Source organism: Lissotriton vulgaris, chromosome 10 (assembly GCF_964263255.1).
Source record: "Lissotriton vulgaris chromosome 10, aLisVul1.2, whole genome shotgun sequence".
NCBI classification, from domain to species: Eukaryota; Metazoa; Chordata; class Amphibia; order Caudata; family Salamandridae; genus Lissotriton; species Lissotriton vulgaris.
In genome coordinates, this window is record NC_141698.1 from 1,137,399,940 (window position 1) to 1,137,422,289 (window position 22,350).

The window sequence follows — 22,350 nt, forward strand, 5'->3', positions numbered from 1 at the left end:
CCTTCCCCCCTCCTCCCCATCCTCCCCTCCCCATCACCCCCCCCCCCCCCACCCTCAAAGAACCCACCCAACAGAGGCGTAAGGACAAAAGTCCTCATTGATGGTGAGTAGTCGTGAACGAGGTGTCCCTACCTGTGCCGACCAGCACCCACTTATCACCCTATAACTGAATCACCCATCCAACAGAAATACATAATCAGTTGCTTATACCTATAAATGACATCTTCATTTACTGAGATTACATGGCATCCACGAATTCCTGTGCTTTGATTTCAGAAACAAAATAAAATGTTTTCCCTTTATAAGCAACCTTCAATTTTGCAGGATTTAATAAAAACACCTGCCCCCCCACCCCCCCACCCCCTTTGCTTGAATGGGCAATATTAACTGCCTAAGCCTCCAGTGTTGTTGCACAGTTACCTGACAAAAATTAAGACGAACAAATAATTCGCACCCCATACCCTTCCTAGGGCGTAAAGGTCTGGGAAGGTCATACAAAAGTTCGCGAAGTATATAATTATGCAGACAAATTAGAATGGCCCTAGGTTTCCCAGCATCCCTACCCACATCTCGTTTCTGAATAAAAGGAAAGCGATGAGCCCTTATAATCTCTCTATACCAGTCCCAATCCTTGAGATCTGGAAAAGCTGATGTGAAAAGTTCAACAACAAATCGCTGGGCATCTTTTCCCTCAGAATGTTCTGGTATCCCCAGGATGCGCAAATTATTTTGTCGAGCGCAATTTTCCAGATCGGTAAGCTTCCAATCAATGTCCTGGCCAGTCTTTTGCAGTTGTTTAATTGAAGTTGTTTAAGTGGAAAGCGAATCCTCAACAGTGGAAATCCGCTCTTCCGCTTCATGAACTCTCGTAGTAGCTTTGGTACAAGACTTGGCTAATCGGCGGACCACATTTTGTAATTTACGTACTGCACCCTGGTTCTGGAGCCCCTCCGCTTTGGTCTCCTCTCTATGAGCCATAATGATTTTGTACATAGATGATTGCAGGGTGTAAATAGATTTCAGTGTGATTTCGCCTTCTACTTCCAAATTGTCCGGGGCCTCTCCCTGATTGTCTTCCAATTCCGGCACCCCCTCCCATTGAAGTTGATTCACCAGGCTTGGGCTATTAATGCAAAGAGGATTCTGCAATTCCGGAATCTTCTGAACTGTGCCGAGAACTTCTGCATTTACAGGGGAATCAAGGCCTAGAATATCCTCTTCCAAAGATAAATTACTCTCATCTGCCCAGTCGCCTGAAAGCGACATCCTCTCGTTCTCATTGCCATCATCGCTCTCCCCCTCCGACACTATAGAGACGTCTGACATGGAGTAGAATTGGGCCCCGAGCCTACTGATTCCCCATCATTCAAAGACATCATCGCTGTGTCTATCCCCTTGTTCTCCTTATTCTGACTTAAGCTGACATTGGGGTGCTGCTGAATTACCTGGGGAGCTCCATCAGAACACACAGGCCCACCGGAAATCCCAGAGCTGCAGTCACTAATGGCCGGGGGTGAAACTCTAACCTCCCCTACGGCCTGGCAAAGATCAGCCAACTCATCATCCATGTCCTTTTCATGAGGAGTCCCCAAATCTTCAATTACAGGTATTACAGGTATTACTGGAGTCTGAGGGAGGTTCAGCAATGGGCGCTGCTTTGGGATTGCCCCTAGAGCTGATGGGTTAGCAATACCGTGCCCACTGCCTTGATTTGCGGAAATGACGGGGGTCAAAATAGTAATCTTAGATGCAGTCACCAGGGGGATGTTTTGTTTCTTAAATAAATCCGGTACAATACACTCTCTTGTATTTCCATTTTGGGTGCGTACATTGGAACCAGTCTCAGGGGTACCCACAGTATTCAGGTTTGCGTCGTTGGATAGAGGGCCAGCAGTAGGAGCAGTCACATTTGTGGTTGCCACTGTGGCAACTGCAATATTAGCGGTATTAACGGCATTAGCAGCATTGGCAGCCTTTACTTTAGCTCCTCTGCCTTTTGGAGCCATAGTATCACCAAGAAATGCCAAACTGATAGACAACAAGAGCACAGATCTTGCAGCAAGATATGGAGATTGCTATAGAAATGTTATATATATATTTTTCCTCTCACAAAGATGCGCTGGTTTTGAATGTTTCTCCCCGCTGCGCTGCCCAGCTGCAGAGTAAGTAAATGACTGTTTTCCCTGTAGGTAGCGATGAAGCACACAGAAAACGCCAGCCGCAGCCTGAATAGAGCTGCAGAGTTTTTCACGATACTGCTGGAAGAAAGTATCTTACAACACCACACCTGTAAGCTGGGCCGCTAGTCACTCGGAGGAACTCGGAGAAACCCCTGCCGGGTCTGGAAAGAGCCTCTACTCCTCCCTTCTCAGCCTCAATCCTTAGAATTCAGCAGCAAAGCTGTACCTGCAGCCCGTCAGTCGAAATGCAGGAAGCCGCTGCCGGATCTGGCAAACTCCTTTGCTCCGCCTTACTCCAAAGCAGTCACTTCCCCCGACCGCAAGAAACAGGCTCCACTGATACCGGTGCTGGCAGCAAAACAACACACCAGCACACATAAACAACCCAACTCAGTTTTTTTAGGTCTCGCCTAGACGAAAGCAAAAGCGAAGCTTTTGCTGTCTATGCGAGACAACTTATGTTGCCACTTTTCTGGGAATATTGTGGACATCAGACTGTTACGAGCTTTTTCTGCTGTAGTCAGGCTGTCACGAGCTTCTCCTTTGGAGATTTGACCTCGTGAGCGCGCCTTGACTGCATCTAATGGGCCGTGCGCTTCCTTTAGTCAGTTTCACTTTGTTTCATTTCAAAGTGCAGGCGTCAATGTGTCTGGTAATTGTTCATGTGGAGTGCCTTCTGAGTTCGTGAGCGCGCCTTGACTGCATCTAATGTGTGTGGCTTTTTTTTTCAACGTGGCCTGGGCGCTTGCTTCAGTCAGTTTCGCTTTTAAGGTGCAGGCGTCAATGGGTCTGGTACTTGTTTTATTTCCATTTAATGCTCTTAGGAACAACAATTTTATATTACTTGTGTGTATTACCACTGGCCAGAATTTCAAAGACTTATATTCACGCAGGTGAAATAATACTATTGTGATTAGGGCCGATTTTTGGAGTCTGACCGTTCAGAGTGCAGAGTGGAGCTTCAGAGTGGAGCTTCAGAGTGGAGCTTCAGAGTGGAGCTTCAGAGTGGAGCTTCAGAGTGGAGCTTCAGAGTGCAGAGTGGAGCTTCAGAGTGGAGCTTCAGAGTGCAGAGTGGAGCTTCAGAGTGGAGCTTCAGAGTGGAGCTTCAGAGTGGAGCTTCAGAGTGGAGCTTCAGAGTGCAGAGTAGAGCTTCAGAGTGGAGCTTCAGAGTGGAGCTTCAGAGTGGAGCTTCAGAGTGCAGAGTAGAGCTTCAGAGTGGAGCTTCAGAGTGCAGAGTGGAGCTTCAGAGTGGAGCTTCAGAGTGCAGAGTGGAGCTTCAGAGTGGAGCTTCAGAGTGCAGAGTGGAGCTTCAGAGTGCAGATTCAGAGTGCAGATTCAGAGTGGAGCTTCAGAGTGCAGAGTGGAGCTTCAGAGTGGAGCTTCAGAGCGCAGAGTGGAGCTTCAGAGTGGAGCTTCAGAGTGCAGAGTGGAGCTTCAGAGTGGAGCTTCAGAGTGCAGAGTAGAGCTTCAGAGTGGAGCTTCAGAGTGGAGCTTCAGAGTGGAGCTTCAGAGTGGAGCTTCAGAGTGCAGAGTGGAGCTTCAGAGTGGAGCTTCAGAGTGCAGCTTCAGAGTGGAGCTTCAGAGTGCAGCTACAGAGTGGAGCTTCAGAGTGGAGCTTCAGAGTGGAGCTTCAGAGTGGAGCTTCAGAGTGGAGCTTCAGAGTGCAGCTTCAGAGAGGAGCTTCAGAGTGCAGCTTCAGAGTGGAGCTTCAGAGTGCGGAGTGGAGCTTCAGAGTGCAGAGTGGAGCTTCAGAGTGCAGCTTCAGAGAGGAGCTTCAGAGTGCAGCTTCAGAGTGGAGCTTCAGAGTGCGGAGTGGAGCTTCAGAGTGCAGAGTGGAGCTTCAGAGTGGAGCTTCAGAGTGCAGAGTGGAGCTTCAGAGTGGAGCTTCAGAGTGCAGAGTGGAGCTTCAGAGTGGAGCTTCAGAGTGCAGAGTGGAGCTTCAGAGTGGAGCTTCAGAGTGCAGAGTGGAGCTTCAGAGTGGAGCTTCAGAGTGCAGATTCAGAGTGCAGATTCAGAGTGGAGCTTCAGAGTGCAGAGTGGAGCTTCAGAGTGGAGCTTCAGAGTGCAGAGTGGAGCTTCAGAGTGGAGCTTCAGAGTGGAGCTTCAGAGTGGAGCTTCAGAGCGGAGCTTCAGAGCGGAGCTTCAGAGTGGAGCTTCAGAGCGCAGAGTGGAGCTTCAGAGTGGAGCTTCAGAGTGGAGCTTCAGAGTGAAGCTTCAGAGTGGAGCTTCAGAGTGGAGCTTCAGAGTGGAGCTTCAGAGTGCAGAGTGGAGCTTCAGAGTGGAGCTTCAGAGTGCAGAGTGGAGCTTCAGAGTGCAGAGTGGAGCTTCAGAGTGGAGCTTCAGAGTGCAGAGTGGAGCTTCAGAGTGGAGCTTCAGAGTGCAGAGTGGAGCTTCAGAGTGGAGCTTCAGAGTGCAGAGTGGAGCTTCAGAGTGGAGCTTCAGAGTGCAGATTCAGAGTGCAGATTCAGAGTGGAGCTTCAGAGTGCAGAGTGGAGCTTCAGAGTGGAGCTTCAGAGTGCAGAGTGGAGCTTCAGAGTGGAGCTTCAGAGTGGAGCTTCAGAGCGGAGCTTCAGAGCGGAGCTTCAGAGTGGAGCTTCAGAGTGCAGAGTGGAGCTTCAGAGTGGAGCTTCAGAGTGGAGCTTCAGAGTGGAGCTTCAGAGTGGAGCTTCAGAGTGGAGCTTCAGAGTGGAGCTTCAGAGTGCAGAGTGGAGCTTCAGAGTGGAGCTTCAGAGTGGAGCTTCAGAGTGGAGCTTCAGAGTGCAGAGTGGAGCTTCAGAGTGGAGCTTCAGAGTGGAGCTTCAGAGTGGAGCTTCAGAGTGCAGAGTAGAGCTTCAGAGTGGAGCTTCAGAGTGGAGCTTCAGAGTGGAGCTTCAGAGTGCAGAGTAGAGCTTCAGAGTGGAGCTTCAGAGTGGAGCTTCAGAGTGGAGCTTCAGAGTGGAGCTTCAGAGTGCAGAGTGGAGCTTCAGAGTGCAGAGTGGAGATTCAGAGTGCAGAGTGGAGATTCAGAGTGCAGATTCAGAGTGCAGAGTGGAGCTTCAGAGTGGAGCTTCAGAGTGGAGCTTCAGAGTGCAGATTCAGAGTGGAGCTTCAGAGTGGAGATTCAGAGTGCAGAGTGGAGATTCCGAGTGCAGATTCAGAGTGCAGAGTGCAGATTCCGAGTGCAGAGTGGAGATTCCGAGTGCAGATTCAGAGTGCAGATTCAGAGTGGAGCTTCAGAGTTCAGATTCAGAGTGGAGCTTCAGAGTGCAGAGTGGAGCTTCAGAGTGCAGATTCAGAGTGGAGCTTCAGAGTGCAGAGTGGAGATTCAGAGTGCAGAGTGGAGATTCAGAGTGCAGAGTGGAGCTTCAGAGTGGAGCTTCAGAGTGGAGCTTCAGAGTGGAGCTTCAGAGTGGAGCTTCAGAGTGGAGCTTCAGAGTGCAGATTCAGAGTGCAGATTCAGAGTGGAGAGTGGAGCTTCAGAGTGCAGATTCAGAGTGCAGAGTGGAGCTTCAGAGTGGAGCTTCAGAGTGGAGTGGAGCTTCAGAGTGCAGAGTGGAGATTCAGAGTGCAGAGTGGAGATTCAGAGTGCAGATTCAGAGTGCAGAGTGCAGATTCAGAGTGGAGCTTCAGAGTTCAGATTCAGAGTGGAGCTTCGGAGTTCAGATTCAGAGTGGAGCTTCAGAGTGCAGAGTGGAGATTCAGAGTGCAGAGTGGAGATTCCGAGTGCAGATTCAGAGTGCAGAGTGCAGATTCCGAGTGCAGAGTGGAGATTCCGAGTGCAGATTCAGAGTGCAGATTCAGAGTGGAGCTTCAGAGTTCAGATTCAGAGTGGAGCTTCAGAGTGCAGAGTGGAGCTTCAGAGTGCAGATTCAGAGTGGAGCTTCAGAGTGCAGAGTGGAGATTCAGAGTGCAGAGTGGAGATTCAGAGTGCAGAGTGGAGCTTCAGAGTGGAGCTTCAGAGTGGAGATTCAGAGTGGAGCTTCAGAGTGGAGCTTCAGAGTGGAGCTTCAGAGTGGAGCTTCAGAGTGCAGATTCAGAGTGGAGAGTGGAGCTTCAGAGTGCAGATTCAGAGTGGAGAGTGGAGCTTCAGAGTGCAGATTCAGAGTGCAGAGTGGAGCTTCACAGTGGAGCTTCAGAGTGGAGTGGAGCTTCAGAGTGCAGAGTGGAGATTCAGAGTGCAGAGTGGAGATTCAGAGTGCAGATTCAGAGTGCAGAGTGCAGATTCAGAGTGGAGCTTCAGAGTTCAGATTCAGAGTGGAGCTTCAGAGTGCAGATTCAGAGTGGAGCTTCAGAGTGCAGAGTGGAGCTTCAGAGTGCAGATTCAGAGTGGAGCTTCAGAGTGCAGAGTGGAGATTCAGAGTGGAGATTCAGAGTGGAGATTCAGAGTGCAGATTCAGAGTGCAGAGTGGAGCTTCAGAGTGGAGCTTCAGAGTGGAGCTTCAGAGTGCAGATTCAGAGTGGAGAGTGGAGCTTCAGAGTGCAGATTCAGAGTGCAGAGTGGAGCTTCAGAGTGGAGCTTCAGAGTGGAGTGGAGCTTCAGAGTGGAGCTTCAGAGTGGAGCTTCAGAGTGGAGCTTCAGAGTGGAGAGTGGAGATTCAGAGTGGAGATTCAGAGTGGAGAGTGGAGCTTCAGAGTGGAGATTCAGAGTGGAGAGTGGAGCTTCAGAGTTGAGATTCAGAGTGCAGAGTGGAGCTTCAGAGTGCAGAGTGGAGCTTCAGAGTGCAGAGTGGAGATTCAGAGTGCAGAGTGGAGATTCAGAGTGGAGCTTCAGAGTGCAGAGTGGAGCTTCAGAGTGCAGAGTGGAGATTCAGAGTGCAGAGTGGAGATTCAGAGTGCAGATTCAGAGTGCAGAGTGCAGATTCAGAGTGGAGCTTCAGAGTTCAGATTCAGAGTGGAGCTTCAGAGTGCAGAGTGGAGCTTCAGAGTGCAGATTCAGAGTGGAGCTTCAGGGTTCAGATTCAGAGTGGAGCTTCAGAGTGCAGAGTGGAGCTTCAGAGTGCAGAGTGGAGCTTCAGAATGCAGAGTGGAGCTTCAGAGTGTCAAGAGCAATGCCAATAGCTCTAACTTTAACAAAGGCAAAACCATTGCATTGTAAATGCTTGTTATTTTACCGAATCACATGCTCATGCTGCTGCCTGGTTTGTCTACATGCACACAGGCAGAATCACTCGGTACAAAATGGCTCCTGTTCACTCGTCAGTACGGTCTTGCGCCGCCCCACCTTCCCCCTGCCAAATACATTCATTCCAAATACTGCTTATTTTCATATCAGACTGACTTCTCACATCTGGGATAGCAGGGGCACCTTCCACAGTGATTAGTGCTTCACAAAAAATAATTCTCGGCTAGCGCTCAGAAGCCTTGAAGCTTTGATTGAATGACACTGCAGTTTGATGCCCCGCTCGTTTTTTGATGCTATGCGTTCCAGACACTGATTTTATTAAGACTCACTTGGAGCTCTAAACTGTCACTTGATCTTTCTTTGGGTCATTTCGTTTGCCCGGAAGGACTATCATATCTGTGAAACCCTTTTCTTTTATAGTTTGAGCATCGTCTTCGTTTAGCAGGATAACATTATACATTTGAAAATACAAATATCCGGGAAGAGCAGAGAGCAAATCTCCGCGATGTTGGGCATTCTCCTATCATAAAGGAAGCGTGTTGGTGGGACCTGTGGCATCTAACGCATCATTTAACCCTATATGCGTGGGCACCTACCACAATAATGTATAGGATGAGTTTGTTCCGTTCCCGTTTTTAATTTGATGTAAAACTCAAATCACTGCACACTCTCTACTACACACTCTCTACTACACACTCTCTACTACAGTCACTACTCTCTACTACACACTCCCTACTACAGTCACTACTCTCTACTACACATTCTGCTACACACTCTCTACTACAGTCACTACTCTCTGCTACGCACTCTACTCTCTACTACACTCTACTACACACTCTCTACTACACACTCTACTACACACTCTCTACTACAGTCACTACTCTCTGCTACGCACTCTACTCTCTACTACACACTCTACTACACACTCTCTACTACACACTCTCTACTACAGTCGCTACTCTCTACTACACACTGTACTACACACTCTACTACAGTCACTACTCTCTACTACACACTACTACACACTCTCTACTACAGTCACTACTCTCTACTACACACTCACTACACACTCACTACTACAGCCACTACTCTCTTCGACACACTCTATACTAGACACTCTCTACTACACACTATCTACTACAGTCACTACTCTCTACTACACACTGTACTACACACTCTACTACAGTCACTACTCTCTACTACACACTACTACACACTCTCTACTACAGTCACTACTCTCTACTACACACTCTACTACACACTCACTACACACTCACTACTACAGCCACTACTCTCTTCGACACACTCTATACTAGACACTCTCTACTACACACTATCTACTACAGTCACTACTTACTACACTCTCTACTACACACTCTACTACACACTCTACTACACACTCTACTACACACTCTACATTACACACTCTACATTACACACTCTCTACTACACACTCTCTACTACACACTCTACACTACACACTCTACTACACTCTACTACACACTCTGCTGCACACACGCTCTACTACACACTCTACTACACACCCTCTACTACTCTCTACTACTCTACTACACATTCTCTACTACTCTACTACACACTCACTACTTTCTACTACACTCTACTACAGACTCCCCACTCTCTACTCCACACTCTCTACTCCACACTCTCTACTTCAATCTCTCTACCTCAATCTCTCTAATTCAATCTCTCTACTTCAATCTCTCTACTTCAATCTCTCTACTTCACATTCTGTATTACACACTCTCTACTACACACTCACTACTCTCTACTACACACTCTCTACTACACACTCTACTACACTCCCTACTACACATTCTCCTACACACTCTACTACACACTCACCACTCTACTACACACTCACCACTCTACTACACACTCACTAGTCTCTACTGCTCACTCTCTACTACACACTCTCTACTACACACTCTCTACTACACACTCTCTACTACACACTCTCTACTACACACTCACTACTCTCTACTACACACTCACTACTCTCTACTACACACTCACTACTCTCTACTACACACTCTACTACTCACTTACTACTCTCTACTCACTCTCTACTACTCACTACTACTCTCTCTACTACTCACTACTACTCTCTCTACTACTCTCTCTACTACTCACTCTCTACTACTCACTCTCTACTACTCACTCTCTACTGCTCATGACAATGCCATTTATTTATCTGTTTCCAAAACCAACACATAAATAAAACATTTGTCATTTACAATGCCAAAAGCGCTAACTTTTGCAAAGGCGAGACCGTTGCATTGTAAATGCTTGTTTTTCAGAGAGTTTCACTAGCTCAGTTCTCCACAATCCGTTCAGATCTCAGAACTCCATACCAATCCGCGAAAAAAAACGACAACCCGCTGAAGTCACTGCGGGCAGGTCAGCACCAGGTAGGACGCTCCGTACCTCCTCTCACTCGGCCGCGGGTGCGGCCGCCATCTTGCCTCCAGGAACTTCTCTCAATGAAAGGCAGCCCCTCCTCAAGGACTCAGAATATAGCGCCTCGATCCCAGGGGCCAGGAGGCCCCAGTAAGTCGCATAGAAATCTGCTGGCTATCCGTCCGGGCCAAAGGTCTTGCCCGTGGAAATGTCCTTAAAGGCCTATCTAGTCTCATGGGGAGTTACTGAGCCCCCTGTGCATTCTTGCGTCTCAAGCATCAATGTTGGAAGAGGGAGTCGGTTCCAAAATGCAGCAAACAACCCCTGGTGCAAGAGTGCCTGCGTTGGCTCTAGGCAGCACATTGTGCGCAGGTGCTGTGAACAGGCAAAAGTGTGCCGTTACTGCGTATTGTGATAAATACTGTGCATTCCTGCCCTTTCCCGGTACCAGCTCAGCCAGGTGACTTGCTGCCCTGCCTTACAATTTGATAAAAATATGCCTCTGTAACTCCCTCTGTCTGCTTGGAATCCCTGGTGCATTTGTTAGTGTTACTTTGTGTAGTGGTAGGGGTTCTAGTCGTTTACGCTTACATGCACCCCCACATCCGCAGGCCAGGCGTGGCCTGCGGGGATTCAATAAATAGAGGGCGGCCACTCGAGGACATCACTTCCCATACTAGCACGGTGTGGTGTCCCTTATTGCACGCCGCGCGCCAAACCCCTCGCCGCAGGCCCCACGCCACAGGGAGTCTCCCCATCACATTGCCGACGAGCGGAGGGGGCCCAACCCTCGCTTGCACCGTCACGCTGCCCAAAGCGCGTCTGCTACAGGCACTCTGCAGCACTGCAACGAGTCTGCCTGGAGCCGCCGCGTACACGCGGCTCCATCTTTACCAACGCCCGGCCTTGCCAGTGGCCGCGTGCGCGGTGCAGCAGCCCTGCCCGTCGGCACCCCTGCCAGCAACCCTTTGCTCTCCTGAGCGCGGCTGGTCCTCACAGCCCGCGTTTCGCTGCACACGGAGCGTCGAGGCTGGTGCCTCCACCCCCCCCTGCTGCCGGATCCACCGACGCGAGGCCCTGCTTCAGGGAAGGTGCCTCGTCCTGAGACAACGCCCAGGATCGCCCTACTGCCTTCAGAGGTCACAGATCAGCCTGGCCGTCCCTCTCCAGGAAAATAAAACTCCATGAAAGACAGAAACAATAAATAATAAATAAATAAAAGGAGTGACGACCACTACAACAGATAAAGAAGGCCACACAACAAGCATTGGCATCCGTCATGCTTAAAGGGGTGAAACAAGGCACAGCTGAAAACAGAAAAAAGAAGGGGACAGAGTGCAGTCAACAAGCACTGGCCACCACAACTGCCACAACGACTGGAATACCACAAATCAAGAAGTAAGGAGACAGTGTGCCCCAGGCTGGTGAATAGTTACCTGGAGGGAAGGGTGGGGCATTACCAGAACACCACATCTTTCCCCCTCAACACCTCCACGAGGAGGAGCTGACTAAGGCGCCCCGAGACGCACACCGCCAAACACCATGGTGGACAACGCAAACGCAGCAGCGCCAGCTCGCATCCCTTTTCAGCACGTGGCGTCAGGAGTACTGCCGCCATTTAGTGAACTAGAGGACCCTGCAAAAGCCTCCCCACGATGGAAGGTATGGATTGAACGCCTGGATAATTATTTCATAGCAACCCGAGAGACTGACAAGGCGGTAAAGAGATCCTTGTTACTCCACTACGCAGGGGATGATATCTTCGAACTCTTCAAGCATCTGCCTAACACAGGGGCCACAGATGACTACGACGCAGCGGTGACGGCCCTCAACGCCCATTTTGACCCGCAACTGAACCCAGATGTGGAAGTTTTCAAACTTGGGCAAGCCCGCCAAAGGGAAGGAGAATCGATGGACGTATTCTAGGCACGCCTCCGGGAACTGGCCAGCACCTGCACGGATGAAGACCAACCAAAGGAAATCAGGCGACAACTGATCCAAGGATGCAGCGACAAAACACTACGCGGCCTCATACTGTGAAAACCTAGAATCACACTAGAAGACATTCTAATACTGGTCAGATCTCATGACCTATCCGCAGCCAGAGCCACAGCGATGGACCAAGTCCTAACCAAGTCCCAAGGGAAGCCAGAATCCATCAAGGTAGAACGAGCTGATGCGGTGAAGACCAGGACAAGAGGAGACTCATCCAGAGGACCACGAGGAGACGGGTCAAGATCTAAATGTGGATACTGTGGACATGAACCACATGCCGCAAAAGACAGTCCTTGTGTTACAAAAACACGGGTTAACCCAAAGAGTCAAAGGGACCTGGGCAAAGTATTGGTACAAACAAAATGGTCCCAGACAAACAGGCGATAAGCAAAGTCGTAACATAAATAAATACATGCACAGGTAATTATAACAACATTGTTTTTAATCACAACGTGTTTTATATAAGAGAGTCTTTCATAAAAATTGATACAAGTTAAATCACATATAGTGGCCCCTAAGAATGAAATAGGGAAGGGTAGTGTAGGGATAGTGAAAGATAAGGACTAAACAAAAGGTCCATTAAGACCGCAATATAACAGATGATGTAAAAAAACACACAATGGAATGATAAATTAATCAATAATTTTTCACAATCATGCCTCAGAGAAAGTCAGTAATGATGAATGATGACAGAGGCTGACCACAGGAAAACGTGTCGACGTTTCGACCCAGGTGAATTGCAGGCGTGGTGTAAGCCTTGCTAGAGGGTCTTCATCAGGATAGAAGTGGTGGGGGATGGGGCAATGGATCTGTATAACATTTTTTTAAGAATTAATTAATACATGGGTCACCAAGGGTCCCAGAAATTGTTTAAAAGGTCAAGATGGGAACATAATCATAGATGGAAAAGAAGAGGGGTGATACATCATTGGTGGGGCAAGTAATAACTCTGGAGGTGAAATGATGGAGTCGACCTCAGAGGCAAAGTTAATTGTTTAGTCCAAAGGACTACGTCAAATGCTAATAGGTGGTAAAAAACCTATTGCACCACAGGGTGAGAAGTACTCACGTGTGTAGTAAAAGTACAAACACCCTCAAGGTACTGACAATATCAACATACAATAAAATAAAATCAGCATCACATAGGCATAGAAATAGGGGTACCTTCACAAAGCACGCTCACAGTAAAGAGCTGTTAAACTTTGGATCACAAAAATGCTATGTGGGTTCCGAAAAATCGTAATGTATTACTGTCTACACTATCTGGCCCCTCAGGCTAAGAGATGTTACTTGTGAAACAACATACCTGCCAGAGGCAGAGTAGATCTCAGCTGCAAAATTAGTAGTAGCAGTAACTGGGGGACAGCACTGGATCAAGACTTGGAAACAGTGGTCCTTACTTCAAGATGGCAGCAATCTATGAGAGTGATAATACAAACATATGCACTTATCTAAATAGGAATAACAGCATGGTTAAACTGCCAGCCGACATGTCAAAAAACATACCTGCCAGTGGCAAGGGCTGTTGCCAAAAAGGAACGGTGGATATTGAAGAAATGCCTCACAGGAAAGTATTGCGTAGGAACTCTAAAGAAGTAGTAAAACAATCTGTAACTAATACTGAACGTAAGAGTGACAGGATATTCCCACAGAGTTAACAATAACATACCTAGCCAAATCGTTACTATTGATGGCAGTGGGGTTCGGTCATGGGCGTGGTGTAGATATCCCAAACGCCGATAGAGTGCGTGATCAAAGGGGACGTGATCTGTGGACAACAAATCAATGTTTCCTTATCAGTATAGGCGCCTCGCTTTAATGAGGCGGTGTTGTCTCGTTAAGTAAACACGCGTCAGCTACTGTGAGCTTCGCGTGTTAGAAAGAAGAGGAAGAGCACGTACCGTGTGATTTAAGGTCCGATGCGGGAAAAATGAAGGTTCTTGCTAGCTGCCGCTAATAGCTGGTCCAACAACAAAGCCGGCCGTGAGAGTTACTGGCTATAGACTTCCGATCATGTGACCAGGGTCTATCATGGTCATAAAAGAAGGACTACAAAACGGGTCAATAGATGTATGTAGTTGCCAGCTCCAAAATGGAGCTCAAAACGGAGGGTATTTAAACATCCTATGAAGTGATATCGGTTTTAACAAGATACAATATAGATTCAATAAAAATTACAAAAAGGTTTCAACAGTTCGAGGTGGGCAAGAACCTATCAGCTCACATTATGGTATAATCAAGATATATAGTCACCAGCAGACAAGGTTACACTCAACATGGATATTGTAATGGCCTTATGATGTATACATTCGTCATATCATAATATTATTGCGGCGTACCTATCTAGCATGATGGTAAAAAGCCGCCTTTGCAGGAAAATGATGCATTCAGAGAATTAAAAAGGTTTATGTATATTGTACAGTGGCCATATACCATTATCAGTACATTCGTCTTACAAAGATATTACTACGGCGTACCTATCGGACATGATGGTAAAGGCCGTTCCTACAAGGAAGTTACACTTTCAGAAAGAAAGATTAGCAACCAGCATTCATAATCATAGATTGGCCATTTGGGCAAAGGTATTTTCAGTTTCATTGAGCCCCGTCTTTACTGAGTCAAATAGAAGCATCCATTTAGCTTCACGGGTATTCAAAACATTTGAGATACTACCACCCCTAGGGCCCAACGTGATTTTCTCAAGGATGACCCACCTTAGGCTTTCTGGTGTATGTTGTTTAGTTTTGAAATGTTCAACTAGGGGGGCTCCTACTACCTCACAACGGAGTCTACTGGTGTGTTGTAGGATCCTGACTTTGGCCTTTTGCTGAGTTTGGCCAATGTAAATAAGGTTACATTCACATATGATAGCATAAATTACATTTTGAGTATTACAGTTAGTGAATGATTTAAGTGGGATCTTGTGGTCCTTGTACTCAAACACCTTGGTCTGAATGGTGTTGTCACAGGCCTTGCATTTAGTGCATCTATGGTGACCCATGACCGGTGGAAGATTCCACAGTGATAGGACAGTTGTTGGTTCTGTCGATGGAAGAAATGACCGAACAACATGGTCCCTGATATTCTTCCCTCTTTTGAATGCATGTAAGGGCAGGGTCGAATAGCCAATATCATCAGAAATTAGTGACCAATACTTATTAATGATCTTTTTGATCCTGTTGCTCTCAGTTGTGAAGGTAGTAACACAAACCAAACGGTCATTATGTTGGTCATTCTGTTGTTTAGGTTGTAGTAGACACTCTCTAGGGTTATACCATGCTCGTTTTTTAGCCCTCTTAACCAGACGGCGAGGGTATCCCCTCTGACGCAGAGAAAGAAATTCTGGTCACTTGTGACATAACCTCACTTTACACCAGTATTCCACAAGAGGTGTTTGAGTACAAGGACCACAAGATCCCACTTAAATCATTCACTAACTGTAATACTCAAAATGTAATTTATGCTATCATATGTGAATGTAACCTTATTTACATTGGCCAAACTCAGCAAAAGGCCAAAGTCAGGATCCTACAACACACCAGTAGACTCCGTTGTGAGGTAGTAGGAGCCCCCCTAGTTGAACATTTCAAAACTAAACAACATACACCAGAAAGCCTAAGGTGGGTCATCCTTGAGAAAATCACGTTGGGCCCTAGGGGTGGTAGTATCTCAAATGTTTTGAATACCCGTGAAGCTAAATGGATGCTTCTATTTGACTCAGTAAAGACGGGGCTCAATGAAACTGAAAATACCTTTGCCCAAATGGCCAATCTATGATTATGAATGCTGGTTGCTAATCTTTCTTTCTGAAAGTGTAACTTCCTTGTAGGAACGGCCTTTACCATCATGTCCGATAGGTACGCCGTAGTAATATCTTTGTAAGACGAATGTACTGATAATGGTATATGGCCACTGTACAATATACATAAACCTTTTTAATTCTCTGAATGCATCCTTTTCCTGCAAAGGCGGCTTTTTACCATCATGCTAGATAGGTACGCCGCAATAATATTATGATATGACGAATGTATACATCATAAGGCCATTACAATATCCATGTTGAGTGTAACCTTGTCTGCTGGTGACTATATATCTTGATTATACCATAATGTGAGCTGATAGGTTCTTGCCCACCTCGAACTGTTGAAACCTTTTTGTAATTTTTATTGAATCTATATTGTATCTTGTTAAAACCGATATCACTTCATAGGATGTTTAAATACCCTCCGTTTTGAGCTCCATTTTGGAGCTGGCAACTACATACATCTATTGACCCGTTTTGTAGTCCTTCTTTTATGACCATGATAGACCCTGGTCACATGATCGGAAGTCTATAGCCAGTAACTCTCACGGCCGGCTTTGTTGTTGGACCAGCTATTAGCGGCAGCTAGCAAGAACCTTCATTTTTCCCGCATCGGACCTTAAATCACACGGTACGTGCTCTTCCTCTTCTTTCTAACACGCGAAGCTCACAGTAGCTGACGCGTGTTTACTTAACGAGACAACACCGCCTCATTAAAGCGAGGCGCCTATACTGATAAGGAAACATTGATTTGTTGTCCACAGATCACGTCCCCTTTGATCACGCACTCTATCGGCGTTTGGGATATCTACACCACGCCCATGACCGAACCCCACTGCCATCAATAGTAACGATTTGGCTAGGTATGTTATTGTTAACTCTGTGGGAATATCCTGTCACTCTTACGTTCAGTATTAGTTACAGATTGTTTTACTACTTCTTTAGAGTTCCTACGCAATACTTTCCTGTGAGGCATTTCTTCAATATCCACCGTTCCTTTTTGGCAACAGCCCTTGCCACTGGCAGGTATGTTTTTTGACATGTCGGCTGGCAGTTTAACCATGCTGTTATTCCTATTTAGATAAGTGCATATGTTTGTATTATCACTCTCATAGATTGCTGCCATCTTGAAGTAAGGACCACTGTTTCCAAGTCTTGATCCAGTGCTGTCCCCCAGTTACTGCTACTACTAATTTTGCAGCTGAGATCTACTCTGCCTCTGGCAGGTATGTTGTTTCACAAGTAACATCTCTTAGCCTGAGGGGCCAGATAGTGTAGACAGTAATACATTACGATTTTTCGGAACACACATAGCATTTTTGTGATCCAAAGTTTAACAGCTCTTTACTGTGAGCGTGCTTTGTGAAAGGTACCCCTATTTCTATGCCTAGGTGATGCTGATTTTATTTTATTGTATGTTGATATTGTCAGTACCTTGAGGGTGTTTGTACTTTTACTACACACGTGAGTACTTCTCACCCTGTGGTGCAATAGGTTTTTTACCACCTATTAGCATTTGACGTAGTCCTTTGGACTAAACAATTAACTTTGCCTCTGAGGTCGACTCCATCATTTCACCTCCAGAGTGATTACTTGCCCCACCAATGATGTATCACCCCTCTTCTTTTCCATCTATGATTATGTTCCCATCTTGACCTTTTAAACAATTTCTGGGACCCTTGGTGACCCATGTATTAATTAATTCTTAAAATTTTTTTTATGCAGATCCATTGCCCCATCCCCCACCACTTCTGTCCTGATGAAGACCCTCTAGCAAGGCTTACACCACGCCTGCAATTCACCTGGGTCGAAACGTCGACACGTTTTCCTGTGGTCAGCCTCTGTCATCATTCATCATTACTGACTTTCTCTGAGGCATGATTGTGAAAAATTATTGATTAATTTATCATTCCATTGTGTGTTTTTTTACATCATCTGTTATATTGCGGTCTTAATGGACCTTTTGTTTAGTCCTTATCTTTCACTATCCCTACACTACCCTTCCCTATTTCATTCTTAGGGGCCACTATATGTGATTTAACTTGTATCAATTTTTATGAAAGACTCTCTTATATAAAACACGTTGTGATTAAAAACAATGTTGTTATAATTACCTGTGCAAAAGACAGTCCGGCCCAAGGAAAGACCTGTACTAACTGCGGGATACCAAACCACTTTGCGTCTGTCTGCAGACGACGCAACTGGACCAGAGACGGTCGAGGACAAAAACCTCCAACACAAGCCGTTCGTCAACTATCTGTGGCAGACGCCACACCATCCGACCAGGTACAGAGAACACCTGCGAGATACCTACCAACCGTAGAAGAGTCGTCGGATGAAGATGAGGAAGAAGTGTATGTCGTCTCATTTGCGAAAGAGCTCAAACAACGCCGCCGGCCCCAACCCACCTGCATCGTCCAAGTCGCAGGAACCGAGGTAAAAGCAGTTATAGACACCGGAGCAACGGTAAATGTCATGGGCCTACAACAGTACCGGAGCCTACGCCCACATCCCCCAGTGACACCATCCAAAACTCGGATATACGCGTATGGAGCAGATACGCCCCTGCCACTAAAAGGAAATATCTCAGTACCCATCAAGTGTGACGACCTCGAAGTAATGGCCCCGATCCATGTCATTGATAGAGAAGCAGACACCCTCCTGAGCAGCCACACAGCGGAGGACCTACAACGAATTGCTTTTGCCAGGCGGATCCGGGCCTATCAAGTTGAAGAACTCCTAGGGCAGTTTCCTGAGCTGTTTGAAGGCCTGGGGTGCATCAAGTGCGAACCCATCAAACTGCATATTGACAAGTCAGTAGCCCCAATTGCCCTGCGGCACAGAAGAGTCCCGTTCCACCCGCGACCACTGGTAGAAAAGGAGTTGGAGAGCCTAGAGAGACAAGGCGTAATTGAAAAAGTATCCGGACCGACACAGTGGATATCCCCGATGGTCATCGCAGAGAAGCCCAAGCAGCCAGGAGCCATCCGCCTGTGCATTGACATGCGATTACCCAACAAAGCAATAAAACGGGAACGCCACCTGACGCCAACAATGGACAATGTCATCGTAGACGTAAATGGCTCAAAATGTTTTTCAAAGATAGATCTAAATGCAGGGTACCACCAACTACCCCTGTCGGAGGAAAGTCGATACATCACCACTTTCAGCACCCACCTAGTGCTCCGAAGGTACAAGCGGCTGAATTTCAGAATATCCTCAGCAGCCGAGGTATTCCAGAACACCATAAGGGAGATTCTATCCGGTTTACCGGGAGTGTTGAATGTGAGTGACGACATCCTCATCCACTCCGCAACAGCAGCCGAACACCACAAACATCTCCGGGACACCCTAAAACGTCTCAGTGCACACGGAGCCACCCTTCACAAGGAGAAGTGCCAGTTCTTTCAACCCTCCCTCGAGTTCTTTGGCTATGTGTTCAATCAGGAAGGCATACAGGTCGACCCGAGGAAGTCACAAACCATAAAAGACACCCCGGCTCCAACAAGTTCAAGTTCAAGAATTTGTATAGCGCACTACTCACCCAGAGGGTCTCAAGGCGCTTGGGGAGGGGGATCATTGTCTATCGAATAGCCAGGTTTTAAGTTCTTTTCTGAATGAGATGGTGTTTTGTGTGAGGCGGAGGTGAGTGGGCTGTGAGTTCCAGGTCTTGGCCGCCAAGTAGGAGAAGGATCTACCTCCCATGGTGGATCTTTGGATACGCGGGACTGCGGCGAGTTCTTGATTGGAGGATCTTAGTTGGCGAGTGGGTGTGTAGAAGGATAGTCGAGTGTTGAGGCATTCGGGTCCTAGTTTGTAGAGGGCCTTGTGTGCGTGGGTGAGGAGACGGAAAGTTATTCTCTTGTTGACGGGAAGCCAGTGGAGGTCTTTCAGGTGGCCGGTGATGTGATCTTGGTGAGGGATGTCCAAAATGAGTCGCGCCGATGCGCTTTGGATGCGTTGGAGTTTTTTCTGTAGTTTGGCTGAAATTCCGGCGTAGAGGGTGTTTCCATAGTCTAGCCGGCTCGTAACCAGTGCGTGGGTGACAGTCTTTCTTGTCTCGGTGGGGATCCAATGGAATTTTTTTTTGAGCATACGAAGTACGTTGAAGCAGGAGGAAGAGAGGGCGTTGACTTGTCTGGTCATCGAGAGGGAGGAGTCTAGGATTAAGCCTAGGTTGCGTGCGTGGTCTGTGGGTATGGGTGCAGAGCCCAGATCTGAAGGCCACCATGAATCATCCCAGGCAGAGGGGGATGATCCTAGGATGAGCACTTCCGTTTTGTCTGAGTTAAGTTTTAGGCGGCTGTTTTTCATCCATATGGCTACATCTTTCATGCCTTCGTGGAGATTGATTTTGGCGGTGTTGGGGTCATTGGTGAGGGAAAGGATCAGCTGGGTGTCGTCCGCGTAGGAGATGATGTTGAGGTTGTGTTGGCGCGCGATGGAAGCGAGTGGACTCATGTAAACGTTGAAGAGGGTGGGACTAAGTGATGATCCTTGTGGTACACCGCAGATGACTTCGTGGCCTCTGATTTGAATGGGGGGAGGCGGACTCTCTGGGTTCTTCCGGCGAGGAACGAGATGATCCAGTCTAAGGCTTTACCTTTTATGCCGATGTTGCTGAGGCATTGTATGAGGGTGCTGTGACAGACAGTGTTGAAGGCGGCGGAGAGGTCGAGTAGAATGAGGGCCACTGTTTCTCCGTTGTCCAGTAGTGTTCGGATGTCGTCTGTTGCTGCGATGAGGGCGGTTTCGGTGCTGTGTTTGGCTCGAAAGCCGGATTGCGAGGGATCGAGGGAGTTGTTGGATTCCAGGAAGGCGGCGAGTTGGCTATTGACGGCTTTCTCAATGACTTTGGCCGGGAATGGGAGGAGGGATATGGGGCGGTAGTTTTTAAGTTCAGAGGGGTCTGCTGTGGGTTTCTTCAGGAGGGCGCTGACTTCGGCGTGTTTCCAACTTTCTGGGAAGGTAGCAGAGTTGAAGGAGCAGTTGATGACATCACGGAGATTGGGTGCGATGATTGAGTCTGCTTTGTTGTAGATGTGGTGGGGACATGGGTCGGTTGGCGAGCCAGAGTGGATGGACATCATTAGGCGGATGGTGTCTTCAGTGGTGATTGGGTTCCAGGCGTTGAGGTAGTTGGAGGGCGGTTTAGGTTCTGAGGGGGGTGGGGAAGGTTGTACGTTGGAACTGTTTTCGAAGCTGTTATGTATGTCGGCAATTTTGTTGTAGAAGAAGGAGGATAACGAGTCGCAGAGGTCTTGGGAGGGAGTGATGTCGTTTGAGGCTGTGGTGGGGTTGGTGAATTCTTTGACGATGTTGAATAGTTCCTTGCTGTTATGGGCGTTGTTGTTGAGTCGATTCTTGAATGCTGATTTCTTGGTGGATCGAATCAGCTGGTGGTGTTTGCGGGTGGCTGATTTGAAGGTGGTCATGTTGTCGGTGGTTGGGTTTTTTCTCCATGTTTTCTCTAGAGTACAGCATAGCTTCTTGGATTTCTTAAGGTCATCGTTGAACCAGGGGGCCTTTTTGTTGTCTTGTTTGGTGTGATGGTTTTTCAAGGGGGCTAAATCGTCAGTGCTGAGAGTGATCCATTGTTTGAAGATGATGGCGGCTTGGTTTGGGTCTGAGGAGAGGGCGGGTGGGTTCTGGTTGAGCGATGTGAGGAGTTGGTCGATGGTGATTTTGTTCCATTTTCTTCGGGGGATAGGTTGTGGGGGGTTGTGGGTCGAGGTGGTGCTGTAGCTGAAGTGAACACAACAGTGGTCCGTCCAATGGAGAGCTGTGGTGTGATCGAAGGAGATGTGTTTGCTGGAGGTGAAGATTGGGTCGAGCGTATGTCCGGCTATATGGGTGGGGGTGTCAACAAGTTGTTTGAGACCAAGATTGGCCAGGTGGTCCAGAAGGGTGGTGGTGTTGCTGTCGTTTTTCTTTTCCAGGTGGAAGTTGAGGTCTCCCAGTAGAATGTAGTTCTCGGAGGCGAGGGCATGTGGACTGATGAAGTCCGTGATGTCTTCGCTGAATTGTTTGCGGGTTCCTGGTGGTCTGTAGATGAGGGTGCCTCTAAGTGTGGTTCTAGGGTCGGTGTGGATCTGGAAGTGGAGGTGTTCGGCGGTTGTAAGGTTTTCGTCGGAGCTGGTCGTGATTTTGATGGTGTTCTTATGGACGATGGCAATGCCTCCTCCTGTTTGGTTGGTGCGGTCTTTCCGGATGATCTTGTAGTTGTCTGGGATGGCAATGGCGATGTCGGGTGCTGATGATGCGTTCATCCAGGTTTCTGTAAGGAAGGCGATGTCCGGTGAAGCAGTGTCGAGTAGGTCCCAGAGTTCAGTGGCGTGTCTGTGGGTCGAGAGGGTGTTCAGCAGGATGCACTTCAGGTGATTATAATCGGAACTGTGTTTGGAGGCAGTTGATTTGGTGTGGGTCTTGATGCAGTTAAACTTGCAGGAGTGGCAGGTGAAAGGGCCGTGGGTGCGCTCTGGGGCAGCCTCGTAGCATTGTGAAGTGCGTCCGGGGTTAAGGGCTAAGAGGGTGGCAGTGTCGTACGTTATGCGGGATGAGTGTGGTTTGCGAGGACCAAGGGGTATAGCGCTGGGCGCGGTCCAGGCGCGGACAGGCGTAGACGGGCTTACCTTTGGTGCACCTTCGGCGCGCATGGGGCGCGACCGCTGCGCGTGAACGCTGCACGAAGGTGCATCTGACATAAGTGGATAGTGGGGGGGCGGAGCGTGAGAGGGGCAGCTGGGAGGCAGGAGCGGGGAGGAGACACGGGCCACGAGTGAAGACAATATCAAAATGGCCGTAGAGAAAGCGAAACTGGGGCACAATATCAGGAAAACAATAATAATGAGGCT